The following is a 21,240-nucleotide window of genomic DNA, read 5'->3' as shown; positions in this document are numbered from 1 at the left end:
GAGGACATAGCCTTACAAAAACAGCAATAGAGTACTTAAGCTAAAGAGCTATGAAAAATGCACGGTAATAATCAAATTCAGTTTGTCGGTGAGTCAATCTGCCCCAAAACTTCTGTGAATAAGTACATGGCAGAATATAAGAATGTGGACTCTGGAACCCCAGTGACTAAGGTCACAACTTCGCAATTCCGGTTGATGACCTTTGACAAGTTACTTAACATCTTGGTGCCTCAGTTTTCTCATCTTATAAAATCAAAAAGATAGTAGTGCCTACAACATATGTTTGTTGTGGCAATTAAATTAATTAATATGTAAAACATTTCCTGGCACTTAGTAAGTACTCAATAAATTTTACCTGTTAGGGTGTCTAAATTATCATTATTATTCTTAGCCCCATTTAGTAGGAAAAATTGGCGGCCTCAACCATAAATTTTACAACTTCCCTTCTTTCAGCATGGCAAAGTGGAAAAAACTCTCTTCCGTATTAAGGTAGGCACTTGGATGCCTAGAGACAAAGCCAGAAATTTCCTCAGGAAATAATACTAGAATACAACAATGCATGGCAAACAGATGTTATGGCATCTCCTAAATTCTCCAACACAAAACTGCCAGAATTATTTTGAGATAAAAATTATTTTGACATACAAAATTATAAAGCTGTGGTTTTGAAAACAGGGAATTAAAATGAAACTATCATAATAAATTAACAAAAATACGTTCCAGATTAAATACCTTCTAATAAACCCTTTCTTGCTATCTCCCTACAAACTCCCTTCCACCATCTAGTTGAAGGCTTTCTGCTACATATTCTGGCATCAATGTGTTTATTATATTTATTCTATTTTTATCAATGCTTTGATTATACTCTATTTTTTTCTTATTTTTTTCTGGATTAAAAGAAAATTTATTTTGATCACCACTATTTTGTTCATCCTCATTACTAAGGGCAGTAGTTGAATAAATGGTTGGATATCAACCAATTAAAATTTGGATGTTGGAGAAAGAAAATGTTTGTACTTACAAAAGAGTTACTATTCAAATATTTGAGTTTGACAGTAGTTAGATACTCAGATTGATTTTATATTGTCATTTTTCCAGGTTTGTGATGATAAAATTATATCATCAAAATTTTTAGTAGCAAGAACATAGATGTAGAAAATCTAAGTACAGTTCCTAATAATATAAGTTCATAAGACAGAGGAATCCGAAAACAGCCTTTTTTTCATTCTGCATCCCACTTTGGTGAGTGGCATCTAGGGTATTAAACACTAGCAAGTGGCCACCTAAGATGCATCAATTGGTATCAACCCACCTGGAGCAAAGGAGAATGAAGAACACCAAAGACACAAGGTAAATACGAGCCCGAGAGACAGAAAGGGCCACATAAATCAGAGACTACATCAGCCTGAGACTGGGAGAACTAGATGGTGCCCAGCTAAACTGACATCTGCCCTGACAAGGAACACAACAGAGAATCCCAAATGGAGCAGGAGAATAGTGGGATGCAGACCTCAAATTCTTGTAAAAAGACCAGGCTTAATGGTCTGGCTGAGACTAGAAGGACCCTGGAGGTCATGGTCCCCAGACCTTCTGTTAGCCCAAAACTGGGACCATTTCAGAAGCCAACTCTTCAGACAAGGATTGGACTGGACAATAAGACAGAAAATGATACTGGTGAGGAGTGAGCTTCTTGGCTCGAGTAGACTCATGAAACTATGTGGGCAGCTCCTGTCTGGAGGGAAGATGAGAAGGCAGAGGGGGGATAGGATCTGGTTGAATGGACACAGGGAATACAGGGTGGAGAAAAGGAGTGTGCTGTCTCATTAGGGGGGGAGCAGCTAGGAGTAGATAGCAAGGTATGTATAAATTTTTGTATGAGACTGATTTGATTTGTAAACTTTCACTTAAACACAATAAATACAAATATGAATATTAAAAAGGCTTTTTTTTTACAACATTAAACCTATTATTAGATCTTTAAAGGAATTCATCTTGTCAACCATAATTTGTTGCACTAATATTAAAATGCAGAATTCATGTTGATCTCTTGGGGTTGATACATTATGTGATCTACAGAGCGACAGGGGCATCACTGAAAGGTCAAATTAAGCTGCAAACATTCTTTTGCAGATGAATAGAATTACACGTAATTTCATAAAATTAACCAATTTCTACACAAAATATTAGTTTAAAACACTGCACTACCACTAACCAAAAAATCAGACCAAACCCACTGCCGTTGAGTCGATTCCTACTCATAGGGACCCTCTAGGACAGAGTAGAACTGCCCCATAAGGTTTCCAAGGAGCGCCTGGTGGATTCAAACTGTTGACCTTTTGGTTAGCAGCTGTAGCTCTTAACCACCATGCCACCAGAATCCCCAAACTACAACTAGCATACCATACTGTACCGTACCTATTGCTGTTGCGTCGATTCCGACTCATAGTGACTCTAGCTACCACTAGTGCTGAATAATGTTGTAGCTGTTCCTGTAGCATGCCCAATATTAATGTAAAGTTTCAGGCTGAGAAAACAAGGCCTACATTGTGTTAATATACCACGAGACTAAATGAAACTTTTCTTGCCTTTGAATTCGAGCTGAGGATAACATGTCAAGTTCATACAAGGTCTAACATCCTTTCTGCATCTCTTAAAAAAAGCAAAAATTACACAATCCATTCGCCATCAGCTACCTCTAGTGTCTATATGAGAAATGGAGCTAGTGGTGAGAAAGAGAGTTGTCAGATTAGTAGTGGGAAATGCTGGGTGCTTCCTCCTCTTCCTCAGTGAAGAGAGCTTTAATAAACGCATTCATAGTGGATTGGCTACCACAGGGGAGAGCGACATCTGGCTTCCCTTGCAGACACTAGCTGCCTGGCTTGTGTGGCTACCTAAGCAAAGTGGTGTCAGTTCTTTTTTCTCCCTTCCTTCCTTCCTTCCTTCCTTCCTTCCTTCCTTCCTTCCTTCCTTCCTTCCTTCCTTCCTTCCTTCCTTCCTTCCTTCCTTCCTTCCTTCCTTCCTTCCTTCCTTCCTTCCTTCCTTCCTTCCTTCCTTCCTTCCTTCCTTCCTTCCTTCCTTCCTTCCTTCCTTCCTTCCTTCCTTCCTTCCTTCCTTCCTTTTTAAATTACTTTGTAATGGCTTTATTGAGATACAATTCACATAACATACAACTCACCGATTTGAAGTGTACAATTCAATGGTTTTCATTATATTCACAGAGTTGCACAACCATCACCACAGCCAGTTTTAGAACATTTTCACCACCTCTTTGGTTATCACCCCCAACAAAGCCCCTTCCCCCCAACCCTAAGAATCCACTGATTTTTTTCTCTATACATTTGTTTATTCTAGCCTTTTCATATAAATGGAATCATAATGTGTGATCTTTTGTAATTGCTTCTTTCAATTAACATAATGTTCTCAAAATTCTTCTATGTTGTGGCATGTATCAGCACTTCATTCTTTTTGTGCCTGAATAACATCTCATTGTATGGAGCCCTGCTGGTGCAGCGGTTAAGCATTCAGCTGCTAACCAAAAGGTCGGCAGTTTAAATCTACCAGCCACTCCTTGGAAACCCTATGGGGCAGTTCTACTCTGTCCTGTAGGGTCTAATATGAGTTGAAATCGACTTGAGGGCAATTGGTTTTGTTGGTATTTTGTGTGGATATATCAACTTTTGTTTATCCATCGATCAGCTGACGGATATTTGAGTTGTTTCCACCTCTGGTTATTAGAGTAATGTTGCTATAAACATTCTTTACAAGTTCTTTTGTGGGCATATGTTTTTATTTTTGGGGGGAGTTTATATCTAGGAGAGGAATTGCTAAGTGAAATGGTAACTCTAAGTTTAACTTTTTGAGGACTGGCCCGGCTGTTTCTTACAAAGTGACTGCACCATTTTATATTCCAAGCAGGAGTGCATGAGGTTTCTCATTTCTCCACATCCTCACCAACACTACTTATTCCTTGACTTTTATTACAGCCATCCTGTTGCCGTCGAGTCAATTCCGATTCATAGAAACCCTATAGGACAGAATAGAACCGCCCCATAGGGTTATGAAGTAGTATCTCATTTTAGTGGTTTTAATTTGCATTTCCGTGATGACTAATGATGTCGAGAATCTTTTCTTGTGTTTATTGGCCATTTATATATCTTCTTTGAAGAAATGTCTGATCAGATCATTTGCCCATTTTCTAATTGAGTTATTTGTCTTTCCATTATTGAGTTATAAGGGTTCTTTACATATTCCAGATACAAGTCCCTTACCAGATATATGACATGCAAATATTGCCTCTCAATCTATGGGTTGTCTTGATAGTATCCTTTGAAGCACAAAAGTTTCTAATTTTCCTAAGTCCAATGTGTCTTTCTGTTGTTGCTGTTGTTGCTAATGCTTGGTATTTTGGTGTTATATCAAAGAATTTATTGACAAATCAAAGGTTACAAAGATTTATCCCTATGCTTTCCTCCGAGAGTTTTAGAGTTTTGGCCCTTACGTTTAGGTCTTTGATCCATTTGGGTTTAATTTATGCATATAGTGTGAGATAAGGGTCTAACTTTTTTTTCCCCCATGTGGCTACCCAGCTGTCCCAGCATGTTGGAAGTTCTTGAGTGAATTTGAATTGTATTTGTTACAGTTTGAGAATGGAGTTGCTCCTGATTATCATTTGGAAAACTCTAAAGAAAAACTAACTGGTATCAAGAACCATGAAGCACTGAGATTTTACCAAACTTGCAAAGAATAAGTTAGTCTACAATGGTTTTATAGGTTCTGGTAGAAGACACAAAACTTCTGAGTCAGAGATGAAGGACTGCATCACTCATGGCTCTATGGGCAGCATGAACTTCATATTTATATCAATTCCTCATGCACCCTGCTTCTGAGTTCAAGAGACTTCAATCTTTTACAATGGTCAGTAAGTAAACTTACTCAAATTTTGCCCTAGAGGGAGATGTTATCTGTATTATACTGGTTAGCAGACAAATTTGCCCTCTGCTCAGTACAAAGACACCTTCTCTATGTTTCAAGGCTGTTTACTATACAAACATTATTGGAAAATAGAAACAAAGGCCATCAGTGCCTCTCCTGACAAGATGTGCAGAAACACAAGGGACCTGTGGAAAATTGTCTCCCAACAGCTTATGGCCGGAGAACATGCCTATGGCTGAGAAATCAAAAAGTGTTTAATCTTGATTGTCAGGTTCAAGGCAGAGCAGACTTTGAATATGTTTAGAACGGTGCTGATTTCCCCGAGTGGTAAGAGTTATCCCTTTCCCAATCCTTACACTGAAGATAAAGAGCAGTCTGGGATGACCTGTGGCTCAGGTTCCGAGAGGAGATATGAAGTGGTAAATTAGAGCACTGGTGTTATATCCAATTTAATGTAAAATGTTCACTTTCTATCGTTTTACAATTCACGTCTTTTGTGTCTACACTAAGTCGAGGAAAATCCTGCTTTCTCTCTCTTTTCCCTGTGTCTCGTGTATAATGTATCACTATAACCTCAGGACTCAGACTTGGACAGACACCAAAAATAAAAGAAGCAGGATGCAGGACAGAATTCCTCAACTACTCCCTCTGAAGAAGAGGAAGTAACGAGATAGGAGGATAGAAGCAATAAAAAAGAAAAATATATGGTGTTTTAAGGTAGAAAGGAGAAAAATGTGATCATGACAAATGAAAATTTGTTAGTAACTGGTCTAGGTATTGTATTTAACATTTTACATTTGTAGTGACAATAAAGCGGGAGAGAGCTTATGGGTCCTACAGGCTTCCCTCCACATCTGGCTTTCCAATACCAGATTTTGTCTACTTCTACCATTCTATAGAGCCAGACTGAGTGCTGTTTCCCCTAAATCCACATAAATTTAATGCATATCGAACCACAGCACCTCAGTAACATGAGGAAGAGTGAACGAATCAAAGTATATATGACTCCTGGATGCTCCTGGACCCAGATGCAACTCCATATCTTTTTAATTGTAGTATTTAGATCATTTATATTTAATTAATTATCAATACAGTTAGACTTAAATCTATCATCCTTCTATTTTTTTCTATATGCCACACTTGTCATTTGTTCCTAGTTGCCTGCCTTTTTATACTCTTTTTGGATACTGTACCTTATCTCCTCTGCTGGCTTATTAATTATTCTCTTTTCTAATTTTTTTTAGCGATTCCTCCAGGGACTACAATAAGCATATTTATCTAGTAGCTACAAAAAAAAAAAAAAAATTTATTTTATTTTATTTTTTTACCTACCTTCAAACGTTATACCACTTTAGATACAATAAAGCAGTTTTAGGACAATATGCTTCACTTTCCACCTTCCATTCTTTTTGTTATAGCTGTCATGCTTTTGTTTTTTCATGTGAATAAACTTCAAATTCATTTGTTTTGCTTTAAGCTGTCATTATTTCTTACAGATGTTTAAATATTTACCCACATATTACTATTTGTAGCAGTCTTCCGGGTTTCCAACTAGTGTCATTCTACTACTGCCTAAAGAAATTCCTTTAACTTTTCTTGCAGTACACATTTGCTGACAATAAATTCTCTCAGCTTTTGTTTGGAAATCTTTATTTCTCCTTCATTTCTGAAAAATAAAGAATTCTAGATTGATGTTTGCCTTCAGAATTTTAAAATTATCACTTCACTGAATTCTGGCTTTCATTGTTTCTCTGAAAAACGGTGATCATTTTTATCTTTACTCCCCTGTAGATAATGTACCTGTCATTTTTTTCTGGCTTTTTCATTTTTGAAAGATTTCCTCTTATTCCCAGGGCTTTTTATTATGGTGTGTTTATCATGCGTAAGATGATTTAGCTTCTTAGCTCTGAAGATTAATGAGTTTCATCATATCTGGAAAACTTTTTGCCATTATATCTTCAAATACTATTTTCTATCTTACCTCCTTTTGCATCTTCATATTACACCACTTGATATTTAACCACAGGTCACTGAGGCTCAGTTCTTTTTTTCCCCATAGAATCCTTCACTACTGCAACTAGAGGCTTGAATTTTTTCTTCAGTTCTTTCAGCCTGAGAAATGCCAAGCATGTTCTTCCCTTTTAGTTTTCTATCTCCAACTCTTTGTACATGTCATTTTAATACTTCGTCTTCCTGAGCCACCCTTTGAAATCTTCTGTTCAGCTCTTTTACTTCATCATTTCTTCCTTTTACTTTAGGGGCTAGACGTTCAAGAGTAAGTTTCAGAGTCTCTTCTGACATTCATTTTGGTCTTTGTTTTCTTTCCCGTTTTTTTAATGACCTTTTGCTTTCTTCATATATGAAGTCCTGGATGTCAGCCCACAACTCATCTGGTCTTCGGTAATTAGTGTTCAATGTGTCAAATCTCTTCTTGAGATGGTCTCTAAATTCAGGTGGGATATACTCAAGGTTGTACTTTGGTTCTCATCATCTTTTTCTAATTTTCTTCAGTTTCAACTTGAACTTGCCTGTAAGCAATTGATAGTCTTTTCTACAGTTAGCCCCTGGCCTTCTTCTGACTGATGATATTGAGCTTTTATCATTAATATCAGACTCAAGCAAAATTTTGCTGAAGATCATTCAGAAGCAGCTGCAGCAGTATATCGACAGGGAACTGCCAGAAATTCAGGCTGGATTGAGAAGAGAATGTGGAACCAGAGATACCATTGCTGGCGTCAGATGGATCCTGCCTGAAAGCAGAGAATACCAGAAGGATGTTTACCTGTGTTTTATTGACTACGCAAAGGCATTCCACCACGTGGATCATAACAAAATTATGGATAACATTGCAAAGAATGGGAATTCCAGAATGCTTAATTGTGCTCGTGAGGAACCTGTGCATAGGTCAAGAGGCTGCTGTTCGGACAAAAAAACGGGATACTTCATGGTTTAAACTCAAGAAATGTGTGCATCAGGGTTGTATCCTTCCACCATACCTATTCAATCTGTGTGCTGAACAACTAATCAAAGAAGCTGGACTCTATGAAGAAGAGGGCATAAGGATTAGAGGAAGACTCATTACCAGCCTGCTTATGCAGATGACACAACTTTGCTTGCTGAAATTGAAGAGGACTTGAAACACTTGCTGATGAAGATAAAAGACCACAGTCTTCAGTATGGATTATACCTCAACATAAAGAAAACAAAAATCCTTACACCTGAACCAATAAGCAACATCATGATAAACAGAGAAAAGACTGAAGTTGTCAAGGATTTCATTTTACTTGGATTAGCCATCAGCATCCATGGAAGCAGCAGTCAAGAAATCAAAAGACACATTGCATTGGGCGAATCTACTGCAGAGGATCTCTTTGTACACAAATTAAGAGACAGTCATTTGAACAGGACAAGGGGATACTGCATGGTTTAAAGTCAAGAAAGGTACGCGTCAGAGTTGTATCCTTCACCATACGTATCCAACTTGTACACTGAGCAAATAATCTGAGAAGTTGTACCATGTGAAAAAGAAAGTGGCATCAGGCCTAGAGGAAGATATATTAAAAAGCTGCGATACGCTAATGACACAGCCCTGCTTGCTGAAACTGAAGAGCACTTGAAGCACTTATTAATGAAGCTCAAAGACCACAGCCTTCAGTATGGATTACACCTCAACATAAAGAAAACAACAACCCTCACAACTGGACGATCAGGCAACATCATGATAAAAAGAAAAAGATTGAAGTTGTCAAGGATTTCATTTTACTCAGATTCGGAATCAATGCCCATGGACGCTGCAGTCAGTAAACCAAATGATATGTTGATTTAGACAATCTGCTGCAAAAGACCTCTTTAAAGTGTTAGAAAGTAATGATGTCACCTTGAGGATTACGGTGGGCCTGACCCAAGCCATGGTATTTTCAATTGCTTGCATGCATGTGAAAGCTGGACAATGAATAAGGAAGACCAAAGAAGAATTGATACCTTTGAATTATGGTGTTGGTGAAGAATATTGAATATACCATGGACTGCCAGAAAAATGAACAAATCTGTCTTGGAAGAAGTACAATCAGAATGCTCATTAGAAGCAAGGATGATAAGACTTCATCTCACATATTTTGGACATGTTATCAGGAGGGATCAGTCCCTGGAGAAGGACATCATGCTTGGTAGAGTGTCAGTGAAAAAGAGGAAGACCCTTACTGCAATGGATTGACGCATTGGCTTCAACAACGGACTCAAGCATAACGATGATAGTGAGGATGGTGCAGGACGGGGCAGTGTTTTGTTCTGTTGTACATAGGGTCACTATGAGTCAGGACCAACTCGATGGTATCTAAGAACAACAACAGTAACATCACCTTCGACTCCATTTTAAATTCCTGGGGTTCAGAAACCTTGTCCTTATTATCTTTGTATTTCCTAGCCAATGTCTGGCATATATTAGGTGCTTGCTAAGTGATCATTAAAAAATACTTACTGAACTCCTACCAAGAACCAAGGCACCCCTAAAATGCCTGCTCATACCTTGAAATCATCTCTGCCTACTCTTGCTTTTCAAAAAGAATTGCTACCTGAAGTAGTATAAAAGAACGACCATGTTTTTATATAAACCATCTTTCTTCTACTAAGTTATATTTTCTTCCCACGTTTGGATCATTCCTGATTTCTGTGCACCTTGCACATGGAGCTTAACCTATTCACAGTGCTATCAGGCCATTTTTAAAACCCCATTGTCTGGCCACATTCTCCACACAGGACATTACAAGTTTCCTTTTATACGATCATTTTACTTTGAAGCTAATGAAAGGGTGGGTTCAATTTCTGGCCCTTTAAGTGTTTTAGCTGGGACAATTTGTGTAACTCCTCTACTTTAATAATGAGGAAAGCAATGTATAATGTTTGATGAAAAGGATATCCTGTCCCTGCCCTATCCCCCATCCCTGCCTCCACACACCTATCACGCAACTCTGCTTACCTCAAAAATACACCCTGACGTGCTTACGTTCCTGAACTTCATACTTTAGCAGAGAATTTTATTAACTTTTTCACCTCAGGTTTTTCAGAGGGCATAAGAGAAAATCACGCTCATCTTAAACTTTCTTTACAGATAAAAGAAGACAAATATAATGCTATTGAATGGTGTCTTTATTCAAAACACCAAATTCTCTAACTCCGTTGTCAGTATTGCACTTAAAGCAAGAATTCTTGAGGTCAAATAAATTTTCTGCACATGTTTTTTTTGAAGCAATATATTTATAGAGGAGAGCCACACCCAAACATTGAAGGCCCTTAGGACAGTGTCTATAAGTCTGTGTTTGCATGTGTTCTTGTGCATAAGACATAGAGGATATAATGTAAGCACATTTAAAAACCACTATAATTGGGGCAGGATTGGCACCATTTAACTGACTTGGGTCATGTGGTAAAAATTACTCCTTAGCCTTGTTTAACATCAGAGCTTCCTATGTTGGCTGTGGTTACAGATTCCACCTAGAGAAGCAAAAACAATGACCTGATAGCTGAGACATTAGGGATGGGTGTTGATGAAAAGATTTCCTTGTATTATTTTCACTAGGTTTCCTGCTTGCCTCATCAATGCTGATAGACTTGGAAGCCAAAAAGTAGAGATTACTTTTATGGAGCATCTTGTGAGTTTATTTCCTCTAAAATATGATGAGATTTCACCTCAGTGATATAACAGAGCATGCCCTTTACTGCAGTTAGCAACCAGTGGGCCAGGATGTGCGTAATCACTAAACACCCTAGGGAAATCTAGTTTGAGGCATTCCCAGATAAGCTCAAGTCCATCTGTGGTCATTGTCTTCCAAGTTCACCGATGATGCCACCCACCACTGTGTTGATATTCCAGTTATCAATGTTCTGAAGATAGTAATCCTTGTTCCAGTGTGTGAATGATATATATACAGTCTCTGTCTTCAAGTTCTGCCTGGTTTAACTGTGCTTTTCTCCCTTGGCTTCATCCTAACACCTCGCTGCTCCATTTGTGATTGCCATAGTAGGGTTTCTCAACCTCAACATTACTGACATTTTAAGCCACACCATTCTTTGTTAGGGGTGGAGGGGGCTGTCCTCTGCTTTGTAGAATGTTTAGCAACATTCTTGGCCTCCACCCACTAGATGCCAGTGGTACCCCTCTCCAGTTGTAATGTCTCTAGACATTACCAAGTATCCCTCTGGAAAGCAAAACTACCCATGGTTAAGAAGCATTGTATGTACCAAGTTGATTTTTCTACCATTGTTTCCCATAGTCATAACAATTCTGCTGCATCTTATCATTTATTATTATTTCTTTAAATAAATATTTCACAGATACATAATTTTAAAGTTTAAGAAATGGAGGGCCAAGGTGGTTAATTCACTTAGCAGAGATGACACAGATTACTGATGAAAAATCCAGAGCTACCCAGACCTTATTTCATCCCAGTGTTTCTTCTGACCTGCCCTTGCTTCAATTTGCCCCATCACAGGAAGAGCCAGGAAGAGTTGCTCTGTGTTGTGATTTGTGCTGCACAAGAACTCAATATCAAGCAGCTAAGAATGTGGTTACCCAGTTATTCATGCATTCAACAATACTCTAGCAGCTGCTTTGCACCAGATACTGTTGTAGGTTCATGGGACATAGTAACGAATGCCACCTACTAAGTCTTGGCCATCCTTGAAGACATACAAAATATGCCAGCTGGTGATCAGTGCTGCAGAGAAATTTTAATCTGCAAAGGGAGATTTGATCTTTGTGATTGATTTATTTCACTCAGGGATTATGATTCTACACAGGGTGGTCAGCGAGGGCCTCCCTCATAAGGTGACATTTAAGCAGAGAAATAAAAAGGCAATCTATGTGGGTCTATAGAACAGCATTCCAGGCATGGGAAGCAGCGAGGACAAAAGCCCTGAGGTGGGAGTGTGCTCGGCATGTTCACGAACTAGCAAGGAGGCCATATGGCTAGAACAGCACATAGAAGCTCCTTAAAACTGTGTGACTGGATGCAAACACCTGAGGGAATCAGCACTGATAGAGAAAGAGAAGGCTGAGGAATGAGCTTGGTCCACTTCAGTATTGACAAGCTAGGAAGATATGGAGACACAGCAAAGGAGAAGGTGAGGAGGAAAGGAAGATGAGGGGCTTTAAAAAGAGAGGGTGCTGCTGTGGAATCCAATAGAAAAAAGTGTTCCAACGCCTGCAAAGACTTCTAATTCCAGTAATGGCAGACTAAATATATAAATTAGAACAACCCTACCTCTGAGGAAAATCAGAAAAAAGATAAACACTATCTGCTTGAAAACATCAGAGAGCTAAGAAGAAAGTGATAATTGTTTCATTGTTGTAAGAATATATACAACACAAACCAAAATAAAACCAGTTGCCCTTGAGTTGATTCCAACTCATGACAGCCCCATGTGTCCAGAGTAGAACTGCACCCCACAGGGTTTTCAAGGCTGTGGCCTTTTGGAAGCAGATTGTCAGGCCTTCTGAAGTGCCTCTGGGTGCATTCGAACTACAAACTTTTGGTAAGCAGTTTAATTCTTAACCATTTGCACCATACGGGGACTTCTATATATACAATACAACTTTTACCAATGTAGTGGTTTTCAGGAGTACAATTTAATGGTATCAATTACATTCATAACATTGTGCAACCACCACCAATAATTGTTGCCAGATTTTCCATCACCATAAAAGGAAACTCTCTGCTTCCTAAATAGTAACCACTAATAAAACTTTGTTCTCTATACCTTTGCCTATTCTAGATATTTCATGTAAGTGAGTTCATACAATGTTAATCATTTGTGATTGACTTATTTCACCCAGGGTGTTTTCAAGGTTCATCCATGTGGTAGCCTCTAGAAAGTGATCACTTTTGAATCGGTATACATACTTGGAGGTTTGTTGTTCTCTCCTCTCTAATTCTAAATGTTTGAATTTTTTCAGTAATGACTGAGACATGATCTGGGAAAAGACAAAAAATCCAAAATAATGAGCCCAGTATCTGAGATCTCTTTTACCCTGGGATATCTGCTAATTCTGGAGAAGGTAGCTGAGGAGTTGGGAAGCTAAACAGAATTTTTGAAAGCTTCACAGGCTTAGTAAGACACAAACTGGAGTCCAGGGCGCTCTAAGTGAGGGCAGGGGTGGGGCAAATGCTACATGCTTAGTTTAGCATCCCAATGAGCTACACTGTAAGAGCTGTGATAAGCCCTCCCAGGAATCTACTCAATTTCTAGGACTACTTTCAATTATTGCTATAGTTTTTTAATACCATATTTTTTCATACAATAAAAATATAACCTGGCACATGAGGAAAAATTTTTTTTTTTTTTTAAAGAACAGAGTTAAATGACAGTAGAATTAGATTCAAATGTCCTGCAACACTGAGTTGCAGTGGTGGCACTGTGGTTAAGGGCTCAGGTGCTAACCAAAAGGTCGGCTGTTCAAATCCACCAGCCACTCATTGGAAATCCTATGAGACAGTTCTACTCTGTCTTATAGAGTAACTATCAGCTGGAATCGAGTTGATAGCAATGGGTTTGGCATATTATATATATATATATATACATATTTTCTATGTTCCACAAAATAACAGACAAGATTAAAAAATTGGGCAGATAATTGGAAAATGTAAAAGAAGATAAGCAGATTTGAAAAAGAACCAACAACAGCAAAACTAAGAAAACAATAAGTGGATTTAATAGCCCATTAGTCAGAGCTAGAATTAGTTAACTAGAACATAGGTCAGAAGAAACTACCCAGAAGGAAGCATAAAGACACAAAAAGTTGGAAATATCAAAAAAGAGGGTAACAGCCACAGAGGAGAGAAAGAGTAGGGCTAGCAAATAGGTATGGTAATTTCCATAAGAAAAGGAGAGAGAGAATAGGACAGGAGCAAATTTAAAAATAAAATGGATAAGAATTTCAAAACTGATGAAACACATAAAAATAGATTCAAGCAGGATCCACATTTAGGATTAAAAAAAAAAAGTACACCTAGGGCTATCATACTGAGAACCAAATATAAAGGTAAAATATTAAAAGTAGCTAGAAAATAAAAATAATTTACCTTCAAAGAAGCAACAGTTAAAACTGCTGGCCATCTTCTCAGGAAACACAGTGGAAGCCAGAGGAAGAGAGCGATGAAATTAAATTAGTGCCAATCTGTGATTTTGTGCACGTGAAGATATCTTTCAAAAAAGAGGATAAAATAAAGATAAGTTCAGATAAATAAAAACTGAGAGAATTTATCACCAGCAGAAGTACATGGAAGAAATGTTAAAGGGAGTTGAACAGAAGAAAAAAATTAACAGAAGCAAACAAGAAAATGCAAGAAAGAATATAATAAATGCAAAGGATGGTAAATCTAACAGAATATTGATTATGTAAAACTATAACAATGTATTATAGGGTTTTAGGTATATAGCATTAAAATACATTGAAAAAATAAAAGTAAGCAACTTAGAAGTTATTAAATGAAATCAGAGATAACAAAGGCCTTTGCCTTATCCACGAAAGAGGTAAAAATGGAAGTAAAATCAGAATTTAATTAGTCAGGAATGCATCTTGTAGCCTCTGGGAGACTTTAAAAAGTAATAACAGATTATACAATTATGAAAGTTTACCTAATGAAGATATTGAAGACAAAACTATCCTTCTCACCTTCTTTATGAGGAGGATAGTTTTGTCTTGAATATCTAAGACGCTACCTAATCCTCATCCACCCTCTCCACTAATATGTGTTCCAAAAAGGAGGGCGTAACCCAATGTTCAAAATGCTGCCCGTGGCTGGAGAACGTGAAGATCACAGACCATCGGATTTAACAGTTTACAGGTCGCTGAAAGCACTGACTAGAGTTGTTTTAAGAAGAAGGAATGATAAAATGTCAATTGAAATGAGTTCGAGAAAGAATGCGAGGAAACAGCAAGTACAGACAACTTTTTTTATGCAATTCTGCAGGAGAAGAGAGCGAAGAAATAGAAAAATAAAGAAAATAGGGATAAATGCAGGATCAATGGAGGGTTGTTTTTTAAGGTGGGGGGTTATACAGGTTGTTTGTGTTGATTGAAATGATAGCACGGAGTGAAGGCTTAATTGTGTGGGGGCAATTTCTGGAGCAATGCACAAAGGGCTGGAATGCAGGACACAAGGAAGGGAATTGGCTTTAGGAGGAAACAAGATGCTTTAGGCTGGGCTTTCTAGAGGACAGAAACCAGTAAAGTGTATAAATATAGAGAGAGATTTATTTCAAGGAGATGGCTCACACGGTTGTAGAGGCTGAAATATCCCAAGTCCATGGGTCAGGCTGGAGGCTTCTCCTGATTCACATAGCCACAAGGGCTGGCAAACCCAAGATCGGCAGGTAAGAGAGCAAGACTCTTGCTCACAGTCTAAAAAGACCAAAGAATCCCAAGATTGGTAGGCAAGACCACAGGTAAGCTGCTAGCTGAACTCCCAAGAACCAGAGATCAGATGAACAGCAGCCAGCTGCAGAATCCAGAGCGAGCAAAAGCCCCCGAGCCTTGCCAAACAGTCCACCTATATTGGAAGCAGGCCACACTTCCAAGGAAACTCACTTTCAATTCATCGGCTACTCACAGTATATCCCATCATGGAGGTGATCACATTATATCAAATCTCATCAAGCAAATGATCACATCATCGTATGACTGGCAAACTGCATCATAACTGCCAAATCACCGAGAATCATGTCCCAGCCAAATTGATGCAGAACCTTAATGATCACACAAGATAATTTGTCTTTCAAAACAGGAGTGAAGGCAGAGGGTTGCAGAGACAAGTGGGTTGATAGATATGGGTGGGAGCATGAAAGTTTTTTGCTGGTTGTTTTTATTATTTTAGTAAAATAGAAAGGAAAGGAAGTATAATTGCTGGCCAGAGCTAAAGGAACATCAATATAAAGTGAGGCCACTTGTCTAAGTTGTATTTCTTCTTCAACAGACTGGTTGCAGGCACAGGACAGCCAGGTTTAAGCAGGTTTGAAATAATTCCAAGTGAAGGAGAGGGGAAGGAATGACTGTATTATACAATATAAACTGGGCAAGGAAAGAAACAAGACTACCAGGGCGGTGCGAGATGATGAAAAGCTGGTAAAATCAAAAGATCATGGATCCTGATGAAATAAAAAAATCACTAGGAGTCAGGTACTTGAAGTAGTGACCTAAAAACATATTTGAGGTGGTACTTGGATAGTAGGAACTTTGATATGAGATTATAGTGGGATGGAACTAACAGTAATGCTAGATTTAGGGTATGGTCAAAAGAATCGGTGGATGATGAAATCAACCAATCAGTCAATCTTAGACTTAATCAACTAATATTTGTTTGGCAGGTTTTCCAACTCATTCTGAAATTCAAATCTGGTCTTGCCACTGTTGAAAATCCTTTAAAGACCACTGCTCTCAAACTCTGCTCTACTGTGCAGGATAAAAGCCAACCACAGAAAGTTGGCACAAAACTCTTTTTGTTACCTGATCTCTTATTATTTCTCCAGCCTCACCCACACATGCTCCCAGACTTTATGAATTGACTCCTATCAAAGTGCATCTCAGAAGCTAATTTTTCTGAGACATAGACCTGACCATCATGTCCAATTATCTGGGTTGATGCATAAAATCTGGGTTGAAGCACATACCTCTACCATTGCTCTTAGGGTACATTTTCACTAGTCTCACAAACTGGAAGCTCTTCCAGGACTTGAAGTTATCAATCTAACTCCTCCTGCCTCACTACCACTTGCATGCATTTGTTGATGAATTGAACTGAAGGAATGAGGCAATAAATGAAATATTAAGTGTGCATCTCACTTGTGGTAGAAACCAAGCTAAAGATTTAAACTTGAGACAGCATTTAGAGATGTAGTTATACTTAGTGAGAAGGGAACTGTGTGCGTGGGGGCGGAGTGGGTGGTGTTGTATAACGGTAGTCTGTGGGAAGAAAAGACCTTATCAATGAATCCCACTTCTTTAGAATATAATAAATAATGTTAGTAGCCCAATTGGAAACTTACTAATTGCAAAAAAGCAGAATATCCTTCAAATTAAGAAGAAACTAGAAAATGATTTCAGGATGAAGATTCTGTACAAAAATGCCAATCACCTTTGATAGCTTTCCTAGTAAGTTGGCCATTCAACACTTAGTTTTGTTTTTTTTCCCCCCCAATCTTAACATGGCTGTATTATAACCTTGGTTGTTTATAAAAAAGAAGTAATTAATGTTTGGCAAGGAAATGGAAACAATGACTCTCTATTGTACCTTTATTTAAGTTTTATTAAACATTTTTGGTTTCTATGTTCGGCTGTTTATTGGTATCTAGGTAATTATTTAATAAACTACGTCTTTAATGAAGACATTTATTACTGTCAAGATAGCCACAATCAAGGGCATAATATAAATAAAATATGAAAAAAGATTAAAATCAATTCATCAACCAAATATGAGCTCCTGTGCAATGGAGACATTTAATTGTTTCAAGTCTGGTATTGAGATTAGCCTGATTGACTTTCTGGCTTTGATTCAATAATCTATTATCTCAATTTCAGATACAATAAATCCAGTGAGAAATAGGCATTGTATCATTTGTTTTACAGGCACCATCAAGGAAAGGTGTATTCATTTGCCTACGACAGCACCTGGCAAAACAAATTACCACAGTGAGATAGAATTACCATAGTTTTTACTCATTAAACTTTCTTCTACACCAACTTCTTTGCTGATCTAGGCAGATCAGAGTTTGGGTTATCTGGTCATGTGATATAGACAGAAAGCAGTTTCTTTTATATTATGGAGTACACCAACAGACCATGACAATTTGGAAAATGGTTACTTATAAATGGCAGGAGAAAAAGATGTGTTCTCTTTTCTTTATATACATATGTATGTATATGACGTCATGTATTACCAGTCTTGAGCTGGGTAAACTTAAAAGGGCTAAGATGTTAAATATTTGCAGGAAAAAAAGGTTCTTGCATACCTAACATGTTCCCAGCAAGTTATACATAAGAATCACCTGGGGATCTTTTTAAAACATAGATTTGGATTCAGTACATCTGGGGTGGAAATCCAAATTCTCACCAGGGAACTTGTTAGAAATGCAAACTCCCAGGAGGGGTTCAGACTGGAATGAACTGGCTCAAAACCCTGAAGAAAAGCCTGGCCTCCTTACCAGGGCATACCCGCATGTGTTTCTTCTCACTGATACTTCTTGAGATGTTCACCTCCCCCAGGTTTGCAGAATAGTCCGAATCCCCCATACTGTGCCATGCTCCTTCCACTATGGAACTGACTTATACCGTCCCCACTTAATTCCAGTAAGGAGGACGTGTCTTTCCTAAGAAAATCATCTGAGTGGAAGTATAAGTAGTCAGGAAGTAAAAACACGTGAGGTGAGAGCATGGCATGTGCTTAAGTCGAAAACTCAACAGGAAAGCTCAAAGCAGTTTAATTTGATTTCAGCACATTTGATTTCAAGTAGTTTTAATTGTTTGGAAGAATTTTGTACCTGGAAATATTGTGTTATATAAACCAAATTACATGGTATAATCTAAGGTTCTATGAACCTGGAGTAATTTTTTTTCACATAGAAAACTTCAGTCTCTTTACCAACTGAAAACATAGGTGAACAATGAAATATTCGTACCATAATATCTCTAAATTAGTTTGCTAGGTTAGTAGAAATAATGTCATTGGTCAGATACGGTTGGGTTTTTCTGGTAGCAATTTTCAGTAAACTGTTAAACTGTGGTACCAAAAGACAGAATGAACAGGTCGACAGCTTTCCAATCTCAGGTGTTAGCGATGAGGACTATTGCACAAGACCTGTCAGGAAAATGATGTGACGGATTGATGCTGTTGCAGGGGATATTTTTATACCCATTGTCAGGTAGTGAACGTAGTTGCTATAAAGGTAACGTAGCTTCCCATTTTAAACCGCTTTCGAAACTCAAGTTAACTGGATTTCATTCAAAATACTTGCTACCCAAAAAAGCTCATTATTTTATTCAGTTATATTTTTGTATGACAACTTAGCAATTTGGGGATGCACAAGCTAATTCTTTCCTTAAAAACTATCGAACAAAATAGAATAAATTGTTGATTTTTTTCTTTTGAATTTTAAATTTAAGAATTCCTTCATAGTCACTTAAACTCTCATTTATACTTACCAGCTAAGAAAATTAAGTTCTGCAAAACTTTGCTACAGAAGAATTTCAGTTGAATTCAACTAGAGTTTACTGAGCAATTACTTTGTGCTGAGCACTGTACTGGGTAATCTGGGAGAATATGAAGTATAAGCACGGCTCTCCTACTCTCAAAATATATATTATCTAACTGAAAAGACAAAAACATACAATGCGTGATTATGTTTTATCCATGTTTATGTGTTTGGCACCATATATCATGCTGTAACAAATTAATGGTTCTGTGATATAAATTAATGTAATGGCATCCTTGAATGGAGGTTAAATGGATTGGAATTTATGTAAACCTGGAGGAAATCTTAACAGAAGAACAAAAGTAAGTTATGAAGATTTGAAACTATAAAGAATAAAATAAAATATTCTATTATTCAAAGTTGTAAGATATTAACTATCAAAACCAAAGCAAAAGTACCCCAGAAAATGACTCAAAAACTCCAGGAATCACGACCATATCACAGGTAAGAGTAAAATGATGGGTATAAAAAGACATCATCTATTAATAATCTTAAGTTGGATAAACTTAAAAATGGAAGAGATCTTAAATATTTGAAGGAAAAAAGATGATTTTGGAAAAGAAAAGTTAAAGACATATATTGTCCTTTGACCCATTCTCCTAAAATGTGCTGAAAAAATGTGGCTTCTCTAAAAGAATCTCATTGTCTCCACCGAGTGAAAATATTACATTTCAGCAACTTAGTTTGGATTTTTGATAGGACATTTTTGTCCTATATGTGATCTCATTCAGGAAAAGAGTTAAAGAAAACTCAGGGAGTCTAATTCAAATCTAATTTCAAGAATTGAAAAGGTATCGTATAAGGGAAAGGAATATTTGGCCAAATGCGGATTTATTGAAATAGAAAATTCCTATTTTTGATTTAGACTCAAAAAAAAAAACAAAAAACCACAGTTCCAGTCAAGTCAGTTTCCACTCAAAGGTATAAAAATAATAATAATATGTACCAGTCACTACAGTATTTTCATACACACACACACACACACACACACACACTCTTTTCCTATAATAATTCCCATTTACAATGAGGAAAGTGAAGCATACAAATAATAAAGGGTCCAAGATCACACACTGGTAGTGGTAGAACCAGGATTTGAGCCCAGGAATCTGGCTTCAGAGTATGTACTTTTAAGCAGTGTATCCTACTTCTCTACATAGCAAACTATCTCTAATTTGCATCATGGAGTCATCAATACTCATGTTGTTCCCTTTACCTGAAAGGCACATCCCATCTTTCTTATCACTAGTCAAGACCTAGCAATTTTTCCGATCTCAGGTCAAATTTCGGGTCAAACATTTCCTGACTCTCTAGTCTAAGCTGTTTCCCCTGTTCTATCTCATCTGACCACCTCTCTGAACCACATCTCAGAACACTTTTATCAGTTCATATCAATTAGTGTGATATGATTAAAGCCTTTCTCCACCACAGAATTGTAGTGTAACACGAGTGTAGCACCTAGCACCATAAACGCTACCAAAAAAAAAAAAAACAACAACAACAAACCTCATTGCCCCCAAATCGATTCAGACTCATAGTGGCCTCATATGTTTCAGGGGAGAACTGTTCCATAGGATTTCCTTGACTGTAATCTTTTTTTTTTTTTTTTTTTAATCTTTACAGAAGTAGATATCTGAGTTTTTCTTCTGTGGTGCTTTTGGGTGGTGTTATAGATTAAATTGTGCCCCCAAAAAATGTGTGTCAATTTAGCCAGGCCATGATTCCCAGTATTGTGTGGTTGTCTTCCATTTTGTGATCTGATGTGATTATTTTGTGTCTTAAATCTTAACCTCTATGATGTTAATGAGGCAGGTTTACAGACAGTTGTGTTAATGAGGCAGGACACAATCTACAGGATTATGTTTTATCTTCAGTCAATCTCTTTTGAGATATAAAAGAGAGAAACAAGCAGAGAAGAAAGAAGAGCAAGGAGTGGGGCACATCATTTGAACCTGGGGTCCCTGCACTGAAACGCTCCTAGACCAGGAGAAGACTGATGACCAGGACCTTTCTCCAGAGCTGACAGAGAGACAAAGCCTTCCCCTGGAGCTGACACCCTGAATATGGACT

The sequence above is a fragment of the Elephas maximus genome, chromosome 21, assembly GCF_024166365.1.
Source record: "Elephas maximus indicus isolate mEleMax1 chromosome 21, mEleMax1 primary haplotype, whole genome shotgun sequence".
NCBI classification, from domain to species: domain Eukaryota; kingdom Metazoa; phylum Chordata; class Mammalia; order Proboscidea; family Elephantidae; genus Elephas; species Elephas maximus.
Note: the sequence above shows the minus strand (reverse complement) of the source record.